The following is a 16,101-nucleotide window of genomic DNA, read 5'->3' as shown; positions in this document are numbered from 1 at the left end:
CTCTCCCCCTAGAAGGGTGGGATCATACTCTCCCATACCAGTTACTGGTGTGGGGGTATGATTCCAAGGTGTTTGACACCAAACACAACATGTTTCCGTGCAGCCAGTCTAAAGTTAGCATTTACCATTGGGTTATAATGCACTTAAGAGTATATGGTCAGGCTGCACTACAAACAGCATCAGAGAAGGGTCTCTGCTCATGCAGGGGCACCCTCTCACGTACTCACGTAAGAACCAAGCACTCTGCATTCAGGATTGATAAGGCCTGCCATAGGAGTGACTTATAGGTTTATATGTGTGTGTGTATATATATATATATATATATATTAGTGAAAGCTTTACCGTCATATGTGAGCGACACCAGAGATTTTCTAAGAAAAATACTTAACCTTGAATGGAAAAATGGCTTTCACTTCATAGCACTCGATGTCGTCTCTCTATACACGAGTATTCAACACAAAGATGGACTACAAGCTATAGACTTTTTCTTAGACAAAGCGCTAGATACAAGCAAAGAACACAAGGCCATGCTAATTAAGATGATTACGTTCTGTTTGGAAAACAATGTGTTTATGTTCAACATTATGCTATATAGACAAACAAGAGGCGTAGCGATGGGGGCCAGCTTCTCCCCCAGCTACGCGTGTCTGCATATGGGTTGGTGGGAGGAGCTGGTCCTCAGAACACAGCATCATGACAAAGTCAGCTCTCATGTAAAACTTTGGCTGCGTTTTATTGATGATTTGTTTGTGGTATGGGATGGTAGTAAGGAAGAAGCACAAGAATTTGTACAAGACATCAATGTCAACGACTTAAATCTAAGCTTCACAGCGGACATCAGTGATTCTACAGTAACATTCTTAGATACCCAGGTGTACATTAAGGAGAACCAAATAGTTACAAAGTTGTTCCGCAAGAAAACAGCAGGCAATTCCACACTGCACGCAAGTAGCTCACATTTTAAGCATTTAATAACCAGTATCCCTTATGGGGAAATGCTTCGTCTTAGACGTATACACAGCCTTGATAGTGATCTCATATCAGCCCAGAAAGAGAGTAGTAAAAGATTTCAAGAACGGGGTTATTCAAAAAAGGTCATACAAAATGCGATCACTAAATCTATGCTCAAAAACAGGGAAACACTCCTCTTGGAAAGGCAAAGCACACATGAAACTGCATTAGATGACAATACCAGGGGCGACTTTAGAATCATACTACAACATAGCCAACAACGGGCAAATATTGAATCAATCATAAACCGTAATTGGTCCATGGTTCTCAGTGACCCCGTTATAGGATCTGAACTTCCGAAAAGACCCCCAAAAACTTACAGTAGAAGCCGCTCTATGAGAGATGACTTAGTTAAAACAAGCCCAGAAGTCATAGAATCTACGAGCTGGCTCCAAACTCACAAGGGTTTTTTTAAATGCAAAACGTGTAAAGCCTGCTTACAGGGAGAAAACAAAACCTGTTACATCAACCCCTTCAGTGAGAAAAAACACAAAATATCTAAGCTCCTAACATGCAAAACAGATTTTGCTGTATATGTACTATCATGCCCATGCAACCTACAATATGTGGGTAGCACAAAATTACAAGTACACAAACGCATACTACAGCATCTAAGGGCAATTACCAATCAAGATGAGACTTATCCTGTAGCCCGACATTTCAAATCTGAACACGGCTCTCGGAGCAGTGAATTAAGATATTTTGTGATAGACTCAATCCCAGCCAGCAGAAGAGGGGGTGACAGAGAACATAGATTACGTCAACTCGAAACAAAGTATATCCTGGAACTGAATACCAAACACCCAACAGGCCTTAATGCTACAGAAGATCTTTATACATGCCTATGACTCCTCCATACAAGACAAAAACCCACAGATTACTGGGGTCAACACACAACCACCAGTCTTTCTCCAGGTAAGGACAAAAGCGCGAGAAAGACTGGTGGTTGTGTGTCGCCAGCTTGCAGGTGCTGGCTTTTGCGAGACGCCCTCTCGTTCTGGAGGATCGTGGAACACCTGCAACCCTTGGTTGAAGTATTGTCTACACTGCGATACCCCCCCCCGACGCTGCATATTTCCATACGGAGGTTATTGGCGCAAGGGGAGAGAGGAGGCAAATCATTTGCCTGATAAGAGAGACTGGAACTGACTTGCACCCCCCAAGGAACTGCGGAGGAGTGGGGGCCACCATCCAAACTGGTTTGGGGCATCACTTGTTGCCTGAGAGGCCCTATCACTAAATGGGCACTCATGGAGGACTTCAATTCCCAGTATGCAGTGGCTGGTGGGTGGAGCGCGAGATGTCCTACAGCCTCGGAGGTGGAGGAGGGGCAAGTAAGCACCTGACTGGGAGTGGCCGCATTAACAGCTAAAATACCAGCAGACCCCCAGGACATTGTTAAACTTTTGAAACGGGCACTGAGGAAGCTATCACAGCGAAACGCGTCTACCTAGCGTTTCACGAGTTGTTGTACACAGAGCGCTGGTATTATTAAAGTCAGTTGCAGTTTATCCCGGAGCTGTCTCGCGCTTTTGTCCTTACCTGGAGAAAGACTGGTGGTTGTGTGTCGCCAGCTTGCAGGTGCTGGCTTTTGCGAGACGCCCTCTCGTTCTGGAGGATCGTGGAACACCTGCAACCCTTGGTTGAAGTAATATATATATATATATAGATATATATATATAGTGATATAGGTAACCTATATCACAGTAAGGGGTGCATGCACCACCTTACCCAGGCTGCAGTAGCAGATCTGTGGTGTCACTTTGGGTTGCTTTCCAGGGGTGGCATAATACATGCTTCAGCCCCTGGTAGGCCTCTGTGATACCTATGCCATGGGTACATAGTATACCATATACTAGGGACTTATAAGGGCAACTCAGATCCAATCTGTAATGTACCTAAAGTACATGGAATCATTTTAGAGAGGAAGCAGCTTCTCAGCATGCTCGTCTCCATTAAGGAAAGCATGTTGATTTACTAGTTTTGTGTCATGTGAGTACCTCATAGTATGATGTGGGCTTAAGACTTGGTCACCAAATTTGTAAACACGGGACATGGTGGGCTGGTTGACTATTTACTAATAACTTGTCAGCTAAAGACACTACTTTAAGAGAGGGCTCACTTACACAGGTAAATTTCCGTTATTGGTTCCTTGGGCAAGAACTGAATTGAAGATGTTATGTGGGCTATCGCTCTATGATTGTACATGTAAACATGATCCTTTTGTTTTTACAGATGTGCCCCTGATGAAGGGACGCCAGTCCCGAAATGCATTGGGCGGATGTTATTTTTGTATGACATGAAAACTTAGTTGTTTGTTATATAGTTAGGTTGACACATTTATAGTGTTATGTGATAATGTAAAGCAAAGTGAAGCAACAATTTTGTGATTAAAACCAAGGAGGATTGTATGAAAATCACCAGCGAAATGCAAATTCATTTTATTGTTAAGTTGTGTTTAATGTTTGTATATCCACAAAGTAGTGCACACCTTTGTCCAAGAAGCAAGTTGGCTTCTGTCCCTCATTTTGCAGTTGATTCTTAACCAGAAAAGCACCTGTCAAAAAATACTGGAGTTAATTCTTTGCACAATTGGCACCTATGGTAAAATACTGACAATGGAACACTGGAGGTAATTCTTGGCATAATGGGCACCTATGGTAAAATGCTAGTACTGGCATAGCGTATGTGATATTTCACATAAGGGCCATCCATGTTATATAAGGGAAGTCCATGCCATGACAAAACACTGACACTGGCACTGTGGAGATAAGTTTTGCCATATAGTAGTAGTCAGAAAACATTTTTAAAAATATTTTATGGTACACTCCTGTGGAGCATCAGGTTTCATTGGCTCTGCAAACTGGGAAAAACTTGAATATTTATTTAGAGCCCTTTCAGAGCTGGAGGCATTTTAACAAATGTGTGTGAAAATTGTGCTTTAAATGCACCATATGACCCATTATTTTTTTTAATTTGTTTGGGGAAGAACTTCCTTGAGCCCTTCTAGATGAGCTCTGGCTCACTCGCTTCACTTATTTATTTATCCAGTGTTTTGTATAGCGCAAACTTGACCCCATATGGTAGAAGAGCGCTTCACAGTACAGGACATGATTACTTTTTCTTTAGTGCAATACTCTGGATAGCATCTAACATATTAAAGTCCAATTCAAAGTTGTCACAGCCACATCACTCAATAAGAAAGTCTTTAGCACATTCACAGAATGTAAGTCTAGAGGAACTATATCATCAAGGGAAGTAAGAACCTATGTTAAACAGGTGAAATTGGATCTTAGCAAAAAAGCTCCTGTGTCTCTAAGAGAGAGGATTTAGGCGAATCTTATGTGGTTGTTCTGTATTAGTAGGAATTTGCTCATTAGAAAGATCTTGGTTTATTTCTTGAATCTTGTGGGGTTGGGTAACCTTCTGATGGTTGGAGGTAGCAAATTCCATATTCTCGGTGCAGCACCTGAGAACGCTTCGTTATAAGTTTATTTTTTTCCGAAAAATCGGTGACTGAAGCACTAGGTCTCTGGCACACCCTGATTGTCTGCTTCTGCCCAAAATCTCCAATTTCTGAGCTAGATATCTTTGTGAATTGAAGTGTAGTGCTTTGAGTGTTATACACTACAATTTGAGCTGAATTCCGATGTGGTCGAATTTTTTTGAACCTATATGTTATACACCTTGTTGCTGCATTGTGAAAGGCTTTTAAATGAGCTGTTGCAATTTTGGGGAGCCCAGAAAGTGTTGTGCATCCGTATTCATTCATCAAGATTACTAATGCCTGAACTACCATTTTTAGGTCTGCTGCTTCGATGAATGGTTTCAATTTCTTAATATAGGTCAGGTGAAATCGTACATTTCTAGCCAACATGTTGATGTGTGATTGCATGTTTAGGCTCTGGTTTAGAGTGATTCCTAGAGATTTGGTTGATTCTACAATGTTCGGGATGCAGTTGAGTGCGGTGATCACGTTGGTCCATTCTTTTATAATGGACAGGCTTTTGGTGGAGGATATTAGGAGGAATTCATTTTTTTCGCGTTTAATTTAAGCTGATTGCTTGTTAACCATATTATCGTCGCTCTTAATGCCTTGCTCATTGTTATGATCTCCTCCAAAGAGGAAATCTTAATGTAAATCTGAATGTCATCAGCGTATATGTGGAAAAATATGTTGGCACGGCGGAATATATCCGTTAGTGGTTCCACATATAAGTTGAATAGTGAAGGGGAGAGGGTTGAGCCTCTGGAACCCCTATCTGAATGGGGGAGGATGCTGATGGTTTTTATTCCCCAGAAATCTTTGTGATCTGTACCTCAAGTAGGACTTGAACCATTCAAGAACCTTCCCAGAAAAACCCATCCTGTTCTCCAGACGTTCTAGCAACATGTCGTGGTTAACTGAGCTGAACACAGATGATAAATCAAGAAGGATTAAAAGACATGCTTTGTTTTGGTCCAGAGAGAGTAATGCATCATCAACTATGTGCAGTATTGCCATTTCCGTTCTATGATTTGATCCAAATCTTGATTGGCAATCATATAGTAGTTAAAATTTAGAGATGTGCTGACTTAGTTGTTGATGAACACATTTTTCTATCAATTTTGCTAATAGGAGAATGTTGGATACTGGTTAAAAATTGTTGGGTTCTGCGGGATTCTCTCTTGTTTTTTTCATGATGGGAATGACTTGGCCCATCTTAGACAGTCTGGGAAGGATCCTTGAGACAGGGAAGTATTGACCATCGATGTCCAACTGGGGATGATCTCCTGGTCAATGTACAGCACAAATTTTGCAGGGAGTGGATCATTGTAGTGGTTGTTAAGCTTAATGATCGATAAGTTTGTAAGGATGTTGTTGTGGTCATATAGTTTAAAAGTAGACCATTAAGCTTTGTTTTTGGGTACTGATTGATTGAGCAGTGATGAATCACTTGGTTGTGAAGCCTCCAAAGAAGATGCTACTGTTCTGAGCTCACATTTGAAGGACGTGGCCTTGGATGTAAAGAAATTTGTGAATTCTTCACCGCTAATTTGAGATTTAGTTGATTCTAGTGCGGATTTCTCTGTTTTGTTCGATTGATGTTTAACGAATTCAAAGAGTTTCCGAGGTCTGTTTTTCACATTCTCCAATTAAGTTCTGAAGAAATCTTTTTTGTTTCAGAATATTTTTGTTGTAGGCATTTCTGTTTTCTCTTAGCAGTTTTAGCTGTGGGGATGATAATAGTTGTCTCCATTTCCATTCTGCTAGTCTCAGCTTATCTCTTTCTTCATTTTGTGCTCCGCTGAACCAGGTATTTTTATCTTTGTCCGTAGTTCATTTTAGTTTTAACAGTGCTATAGTGTCCATTATCTCTGATATCTTTGCATTGTAGTGCTCTGTGAGTCCGCTAGCGTTTGTCGAATTTCTGGGAGGGTGAAGATCCCTCTGCAGAGCGAAGCAAGCTTCTCGTTGTCCACGTTCTTTGTGGTCCTTACCCATTGTAAGGTTTGATTGGTTGAGTGAATTTTTCTTTAATACTCTAGGAATTTGGAAAGTTATTATGTGATGATCTGGCCAGTCGCAAGGCATTATTGAGGTTAAGTTCGCAGCTTTATCTTTAGATATGATTCAGTCTAGCTTGGAGCTTTTCACAAGCATTAGAAGCATGCAGGTTTGTACTAGACTTTGATCTGCTAGGAAGTCTTTGATGATGTTAACCTGGCTGTCATTTGAATCGTTCCAGTGTAAGTTTAAGTCCCCTAGGAATATGTCATTTGAGTGTGTGGAGGAGTTTGATGTGGTGATAAAAGGTTCATTCTTGCCTGGCGGGTGATAGAATGCATGGACCTTGCATAGCTGTTTCTCAGTATTTAATATGGAAAGTGCGAGGTATTCACATGAATTAAGAGAGTCAGCAGGCAATGGAGTAACCAAGAGCTCTGAGTGATGAATGACTGCAATACCCCCTCCTTTTCTCTGTTGCCTGTCTTGCCTCACAATTATATAGTTAGGGTGCACCAGTAGATCCAAATATGTCGAGGAAGATTCAGTGAGCCATGTTTCAGTTAGGATCGCTACATCAATCTCCTGACTCAAGAGAAGATCAGCGATGTCTGGCGCGTGTTTCACTGCTGAGCGGCAATTGATTAATTGACCTGTGAGTGGTTTTTGAGAATCCAGAATAGTGTCTTGATTCAAGGTGGTTAGTGTTATTCACGTCAAGTTATTCATATTTAATTTTCTGTAACTAGGCCTGACTTCTCTGAAGGAGTTGATTGGGACTGAGCTGATTACATTTACATCGTTCTTGTTATATAGGTTAGCTGTGGTCTGAGTCGGTTCGTAGGATTGCAGTAGGGCTTGCGTTTCCTCGTCCGATAGATAACTAGGGAGTTTGCGTGGTTGATGTTGTCTGTTTGATAGAGACATTGATGTAGCTTTTATATTGCTATGTAGTGAGAGTACTGCCTCTTGAATACTCTTGAATTTGGAGAGTGAGTTTTCTATGAGGCGCGCAATATTCTTCAGATCACGTATAGCTTTAGAAATGGTTTGTAGTAGGTTACTGGAATTTAGATTCTGAGTAATTGGGTTCACTACAGGAGCAGGGGGATGAAGGATGAGCTCAGGAAACTTGACAATTGATTGTTTGGTAATTCACCATCGAATGTCCCATTGCCCATTATCTTAGGTACGGCATTGATTATGCTTCTAGTTTTTCTTCTATCCTGGGGGGAGACACTCAGGTTTTTTATTGGATTAGTTGGTGAGCTCCTACTGTCTGGTGCCTTAGATGTAAGTGGAGCACTGAATGGTGGTTAGGTGGCTTTGTAGAATAATCCCCTTTGTTTGTTTGCATAGCAGGCTGTCTCAACTGTCGTTTAACTATTTCTTGGTGTATGTGGCAATTAGCTCTCAGCATGGAGGCTGCCGTGAACAATTGTGCGGGAATTTGACTTTCGTTGCGGGATGGTGTTGAAGGATTAATCGTGATTGTTGATGAAAAGTCAATTAGGTGTGAAGAGCCTCTGTCCAGCTCTATTGCATTTGTTGGGGAAGGATTTGACATCTGTGGATCTATTGTCTTCCCATGTTCCGCTCTCAGTGTTACTCGTTTGTGATGTGTAATTGAATTTGCACAGGGGCTTTGTTGGTTTCTTGGACAAGTGGAATAATAGACTTCTTCTTTCAGTGTGGCGAAGTGTTCGTCAAATTTTATTAGATCTTGGCCCTTTGCTTGAATGAGTACAGTTCCATTTTTATAGATTGTTATATTCAGTGCAGCTCCTAGTCTATGAGAGGGAGTGATCAGTAGCTTTACACCGTATGGTATGTTTTTTGTTTCTTGTGTGTTCAATAGTTTAGTTATGGTCTTGCGCCATTTTGTCCTCTTTCTTGTGAAGAATATAAGGTCATTAACCAAGATGCCCTTTTTTATATTGAAGTATGGGTCTGAGATCAGTGTCTGTGTTTTTTTTTATTAAATTGTGCTTAAAAGCCTTAGCTGCATTTCCGGAGATGTTGGGGGGATAACTTATATAGTAGAAGTTTCTTCCTGCTGATCTGAGGTCTCCTACCAATTTTTTTTTTTAAGTAATATTTTTTTTCCTCCCTGCTTTTCTTACTCTTTCTCTTTCAATTTTAATTGACTAGCCAATACCTGATCGTGACATATGTCTGGGATCCCTTGTGAATTGGATATAGAGGATTGATTGGGCAGACCAACTTGACTATTCTAATATGGCTGCTTATTTGCTCTCTGTGGATATCCTACTATTTGTAGTCTTATTTTTGTTTCTGTGAGCAGTTGTTGTGTATACAAAAGGACCTGTTCACAATGTGAGCGAGTAATTCATACATCCGTACCGGTTGTCATACGTTTTAGACAATCTTTAAAGCAAGCGATTGTTTCATCTATGCTATTCGTCGGTGTAGCTCACTTAGAAAAAGTAGAGGATAGACAAATATTTTGCATACGAGGTAGAGCAGGATGACTATCAATGCGTCTGAAAACTTATGTCTCCAACACCCAAACGTGATGAAAAAGGAGATGAAAAAAGAGTGAACGGGAGTGTTGGTGCCTCACGGTAGCAACACCAAGGAGGGTTAAGCAGGATGGTACTCGCCTGCTACCTCAAGATCTCATCATCAGCTACCAACACTCCGAAAGCAAGAAATATGTGTAGGAAAAACAATAATTGACTGTACAAGTGCTAAGGTGTGTGATTAAAGGAAAAAGAACTGTGCTATAGTGTGTGCACCATATTGAACCCCATAGTGATATACAATGATATCCAAATTTGAGCTAGATCACACTGGCTTGCGTTTTTTATTCTAAGCTGCGTGATTGCTCATGTTTAAAATGCCGACATGTTTCATTGCCACTGGACAAAAACTCACGGCAACTTCTTCAGGGTGTGGGGTCTGTTCGTTTCACCCTGCACCTCTGTTTGTCAATTAAAAACAATTCTGTTGGAGAAAAAAGAAAAATAAACAAACATAGCAACACAGGACAGGCTTGGTTGGCAACCGGTTGACCACGGGACTGATGTCCTATGTATTGCATTCTGAGTCACACCATATCATATTTACCGGGATATTGCCCACCATGGGCATACCTTTACCCTTGAGTCCTTGTGGCTGTGTATACGCATTCAAGGCTCTGCTTATTCAACTCCAATCGTGAGTCTGTAATATATAATGTACAACAACGCTTGTATGGCTGTCGGTATCAGATGCCTACCCTGAGTGGTGTCATCGATAATTAGTGCTGGTGTATCCCCGTCCTGTTAGGTGTCTACCCAGCATCTAAGTCCTTCCTTGAAACTTCCTCGTGTTTGGCATCCTGTTCGGTAAGCTGTGACCCCTTACAGTGGCATACCTTTTATGGAGTTCTTGCCTGACCCATACACGTTAAAACCTCCCGCTCTAACTGAGGTTTGCCAGGTTCCTATCCTTTAATGTTTTCGTGCCGAATGCCCCAAGTTAAATGACATAAAACAAGACTCACCCTGAAAGCGTCCGTAACTGGCGTTTACTCAGCCCAGCAACAACGCGGCTGTTGTGTTTCGCGGTATAAGAACGTAGTTACGTTCACCACGTGACCTGCCTTCAAAGGTCCCGTTCTCATCAGGGAATTCGCGTAGTGTAAAAAAGGGCTGCCATTTTGCAGTGGGGGGTTCCTTACTGTACCAACCCCTGTTAGTTTGCAAAGGTATTCTACTGCATATGATTACTATACCCCAGTGGTGGATAATGTCGAATATATATAAATCGACCTATTTGTAACATTTAAAACCGGAACTCAGGTCTTTCCAAAAATAACCCTTCGGATACATGGCCCTTTGTAGTTTTTAGTTTTCTGTTGGGAACTGACCAGGTGGTTGATGGAAGTATATTGCCCTGTCCGGTCACTTCCACATTAATGATAGGTAAAAGCTTTGTATACTCATGTTCTCAAATTGTGGCAATGAGAGTTGTGACCCGTTATGGATGCACTCTTTGGGTTAACTCATTCCTGAGTGTTTGGACCTATTGGATGTATAATTCCCAAATTTATGCTGACTGGGATCTGAATACTAATGAACCTTAGATGGTATGAGGGAAGGATTAGGCGATTCATGTATTCACCTTATTCCATTCAATAAGGTCGTTCAGTCCATTTTGGTCCACACCCTCCTGGTAAATCCAACGTGCTTCCCTACTACTCAATCTGGATTCAATATTGAACTGATCGCCTCTAACTTTTTCCAGCACTACCCAGCGCACGTCTTGAGGGGTATGTTTTTGTGTCTGAAAAGGGTGCTCAATTTGCCTGCGCGAAGTGTACTAAGGTGTTCTTGTATCCTTGTTTTTACCTTCCTGGTGGTAAGGCCGATGTAGTGGAGCTCGCAGGGGCATGTTAGTCTATAGATGACATGAGAAGTGTTACAGTTGCTGAATTTGTTTAAAAACCAGGTTTTTTTGTTTGCAAGGGTGATGTTTTTGGTAGGTGATGTGAATGCACACACAGAGCAATTCCCACACGGGTAGTGCCCCGGAGGGATGTTGGTCTCACGTGGACTTATTTTGGGTCTGGTATGGACCAGCCGATCTCGGATGTTCGCCGATCGTTTAAATGCAAAACGAGGTGGAGGCATTTGCATGTTGGTGGTACTGAGCAAATGCCAATGCCTACGGATAATCTGCCTGATTTTGGTGGAGAGTGGCCCAAAGGTGGTGACCACTGGAATACATTCACTTTTTTCTTTAGAGGTTTTTTCCAACAGGGCTGCACGGGACGTGTTATATGCTCGTTTTTTTGCTTGTCTTATGACCTTTCTGGGGTATGCTCGATGTTCTAACTTAGTGGCCAATACATTGGATTGTTCAGATTATTCCTGTATGGTGGAACAGTTTCGGCGATATCTTAAAAACTGTCCCACAGGCAAGTTGTCGCGGAGGGCTCTGGGATGGTATGATCTATAGTGTAGCAGGGAGTTTTTATCCGTTAATTTGTGATGTACCCTGGTCACGAGCTTATCATCCTCTGCCTGAATATCAAGGTCCAGATATGCTGCAGATGTTTTGCTCATTTCCCAGGTGAACTTTAAACAGCTATCTAGACCATTCAGCCAAGAAAGAAAATCCTTAAGTCTCTCTTCCGTGCCTTCCCATATGCACAGTACATCGTCTATATATCTCTTCCAGAGGACAATGTTCCTCTGGAAGAGATTGGTGTCAGAATGGATGTGGTACGCTTCAAACTGGCCTACATAAATGCAGGCCAGACTGGGGGCGAATGTAGCCCCCATCGAAGTCCCAGACACCTGGAGATATACCTGATCTTTGCATGAGAAGAAGTTTTGGGTCAATGCAATCTCTATGCATTGAAGGACAAAGGTTTGTGGACAGTCATAGAACCACTCAGAATCCCTCAGGGCACGCGCTGCTGCCACCAGCGTCGCCTCCTGAGGGATACTGGTGTACAACGACTCTATGTCAATGGTTACAAGGAATTGGTTTGCTGGATTGTATGAGACATTCTCCAGTATTCTCAAAACGTCCTGGTGTCCTGGACGTATGAGGGTTGGGTGATGACACATTCCCTTAGGAAGAAGTCTGCAAACTGTGATAGTGGTTCTAATAATGATTGAATGCCAGAGACGATGGGTCGTCCCGGGGGAGGCTGTTGTTTCTTATGGATTTTGGGTACAATGTAGAACGCCGGCATTCTCGGTTTCATGTTAATCAGAAATTCGGCTTCCCTGTATGTAACCCATTTCTTTTCTTTAGCCTCGGTCACCAATTGGATGATGGTCGCCTGCAGGTCATTGGTGGGGTCCCGCGCCAAGGGTCTATAATTACAGCGGTTCCCCAGAAGCCTAGCCACTTCTGTGTCGTAATCAAGGGTATCCATCACTACCACCGCCCCGCCTTTATCGGCTGGCTTGATAGTGATTGTCTGGTTGTTTTGTAGACTTTTCAATGCCTGCCAGTCTCTCGAACTCATGTTACTGTGGCCCACAGTGTGCATATTGTGTTCAATCTGGCTGATATCCTGTAAGATCTTCTGTTCAAAAACCACAGTTTCAGGGCCTACTGTATTTGCGGGGGGACAAAACTGGGAGGGGCACCGTAAGTTTGTGGAGAAATTAGACACACTCTCCTTTTCCTTCCCATCAAAATACTTCTTAAGTTTAATCTTCCTCATGAGCCCGTACAGTTCTGCCCGAAGTTGGAACCCGTCATGCTGGGGGGTGGGGACAAACCCCAACCCTTTGTTAAGTACTTCAATTTCCATGTCTGTGAGAGGATATTTAGAAAGATTGACCACGATGTTGTTGTCATTTACAATTATAGGGGTGTTCTGCCTCTGCTGCGAGTGATCCTCGGGGAGAAGGATTGCCAAGTTGAGTTCGGGTTCTGACGAGCCCGACCCCGTCCCCGGCCTCTGTAGTTGTTCCCCCTTTAATCTGCAGTGTTGTGTGTCTGTTGGCCTAAAAAAACCCTAAACATTGCTCCCAAATCCTCGTTGGTTCTGTCCTGGGGATTGAATCTAACCTTTTGGTTAGAGGTAGATGTTTGGGCAGTGGTCTTGTCATCTTCACTGCTTGTATTATCAAACGTCCAGTTGTTAGGTGTCCTTCTGCCCTGTTGACGACCTCCCCGCCCCCCAGGTGGAAACATGGGTAGTGGTTGAGACTGCTGGTAATACTGGTCTTCAACGTAGGGAAAAGCCCATTCATGGCTAAACCTCTCTAAATTGCGCTTTAGGCCTTTTATCTTTTGATTGACCATGTATGCCTGATATTCACTAAGGTCATTTTGAATTCTAGCTAATTGTTCTTTCGTGTCAGTGATGGTGGTATCTGCATTAAGGGTTTCCTCTATGTCCAGAATTTCTTTTAGGAGTTCATCACTGAGCCTCTTAGCTGTATTAATTATCAAGACAAGCCAATCCCGGGTGCACTTGTTCGCTATGTAGCTCCAGTCCACCCGGAATCTCTTGTCTTCCAAAAAGATCTTAGGCTCAATTCGTACTAGGAGACTGGCTGGCGCTGCGCCTGCCCTGAGATATTCCGTCATGAGCGCTCCATGGAGTGCAATTCTTATTTGTCGTTTCCTAGTATTAAACAGTTTTTCCCATTCATCCCGAGCTGAGGTTGTCCCGTTGAGAGTAGCATTGGGTAGGAGGGAGGGGCCTGATAATATTGATGCTATGTGTTCATCTGTGAAAGCTAGACAAAACTTATCCATCCTCCCACCGTTGTGGACCGTGTTAATGATATATTAACTAATGGGGAAAAAAAAGAGGAAAAAGAAGGGGAGAGTGTGTTCTGTTATGCAATTAAGATCTACCAACAGGTAACCAACCAAGTAGAAATGCTCTGTGTTGTGCCTCGTATACAAATGAAAATCTAAAAAAGCTCTCACGGCTAAGCTGCCGTTCTCAAGACCAGTCTACAATAAGGAGCTGAAGGAGCTGAAGGGGCAGAGAACAGGTCGTCCCCCACTCAATGCACTGTATACAAAAGGACCTGTTCACAATGTGAGCGAGTAATTCATACATCCGTACCGGTTGTCATACGTTTTAGACAATCTTTAAAGCAAGCGATTGTTTCATCTATGCTATTCGTCGGTGTAGCTCACTTAGAAAAAGAAGAGGATAGACAAATATTTTGCATACGAGGTAGAGCAGGATGACTATCAATGCGTCTGAAAACTTATGTCTCCAACACCCAAACGTGATGAAAAAGGAGATGAAAAAAGAGTGAACGGGAGTGTTGGTGCCTCACGGTAGCAACACCAAGGAGGGTTAAGCAGGATGGTACTCGCCTGCTACCTCAAGATCTCATCATCAGCTACCAACACTCCGAAAGCAAGAAATATGTGTAGGAAAAACAATAATTGACTGTACAAGTGCTAAGGTGTGTGATTAAAGGAAAAAGAACTGTGGTCCAACCTTATAAGTAAGGAACCCCTGGCAACAGGGGATGTATGACGTTACAACGCACACTTTTACAACGCATGCACTTACAACGCATTTTTTACAACGCATAATCCATTACAACGCATGACATTACAACGCATGACACTACAACGCATTTTTAAAAAATACCTTTACAACGCATTACCATTACAACGCATACTACCTTTACAACGCATACCATTACAACGCATAATATTAAATTACATTTAAGGTAAGTATTAGATAGTATAGGGGTAAAAATTACTATTCTAACTCCAGGGGGTGCAACAGTAGGGTAAGTGTTGGATAGTGTAGGGGTAAAAATTACTATTCTAACTCCAGGGGGTGCAACAGTAGGGTAAGTGTTGGATAGTATAGGGGTAAAAATTACTATTCTAACTCCAGGGGGTGCAACAGTAGGGTAAGTGTTGGATAGTATAGGGGTAAAAATTACTATTCTAACTCCAGGGGGTGCATCAGTAGGGTAAGTGTTGGATAGTATAGGGGTAAAAATTACTATTCTAACTCCAGGGGGTGCATCAGTAGGGTAAGTGTTGGATAGTATAGGGCTAAAAATTACTATTCTAACTCCAGGGGGTGCATCAGTAGGGTAAGTGTTGGATAGTATAGGGCTAAAAATTACTATTCTAACTCCAGGGGGTGCATCAGTAGGGTAAGTGTTGGATAGTATAGGGGTAAAAATTACTATTCTAACTCCAGGGGGTGCATCAGTAGGGTACGTGTTGGATAGTATAGGGGTAAAAATTACTATTCTAACTCCAGGGGGTGCATCAGTAGGGTAAGTGTTGGATAGTATAGGGGTAAAAATTACTATTCTAACTCCAGGGGGTGCATCAGTAGGGTAAGTGTTGGATAGTATAGGGGTAAAAATTACTATTCTAACTCCAGGGGGTGCATCAGTAGGGTAAGTGTTGGATAGTATAGGGGTAAAAATTACTATTCTAACTCCAGGGGGTGCATCAGTAGGGTAAGTGTTGGATAGTATAGGGGTAAAAATTACTATTCTAACTCCAGGGGGTGCATCAGTAGGGTAAGTGTTGGATAGTGTAGGGGTAAAAATTACTATTCTAACTCCAGGGGGTGCAACAGTAGGGTAAGTGTTGGATAGTATAGGGGTAAAAATTACTATTCTAACTCCAGGGGGTGCATCAGTAGGGTAAGTGTTGGATAGTATAGGGGTAAAAATTACTATTCTAACTCCAGGGGGTGCATCAGTAGGGTAAGTGTTGGATAGTATAGGGGTAAAAATTACTATTCTAACTCCAGGGGGTGCATCAGTAGGGTAAGTGTTGGATAGTGTAGGGGTAAAAATTACTATTCTAACTCCAGGGGGTGCAACAGTAGGGTAAGTGTTGGATAGTATAGGGGTAAACATTACTATTCTAACTCCAGGGGGTGCATCAGTAGGGTAAGTGTTGGATAGTATAGGGGTAAAAATTACTATTCTAACTCCAGGGGGTGCATCAGTAGGGTAAGTGTTGGATAGTATAGTGTAATATTATGCGTTGTAATGGTATGCGTTGTAATGGTAGTATGCGTTGTAATGGAATGCGTTGTAAAGGTAGTTTTTAAAAATGCGTTGTAGTGTCATGCGTTGTAATGTCATGCGTTGTAATGGATTATGCGTTGTAAA

This window comes from Triturus cristatus, chromosome 8 (genome assembly GCF_964204655.1).
Source record: "Triturus cristatus chromosome 8, aTriCri1.1, whole genome shotgun sequence".
NCBI lineage: Eukaryota > Metazoa > Chordata > Amphibia > Caudata > Salamandridae > Triturus > Triturus cristatus.
The sequence above is the reverse complement of the archived record's forward strand: the minus strand, read 5'-3'. Positions refer to the sequence as shown.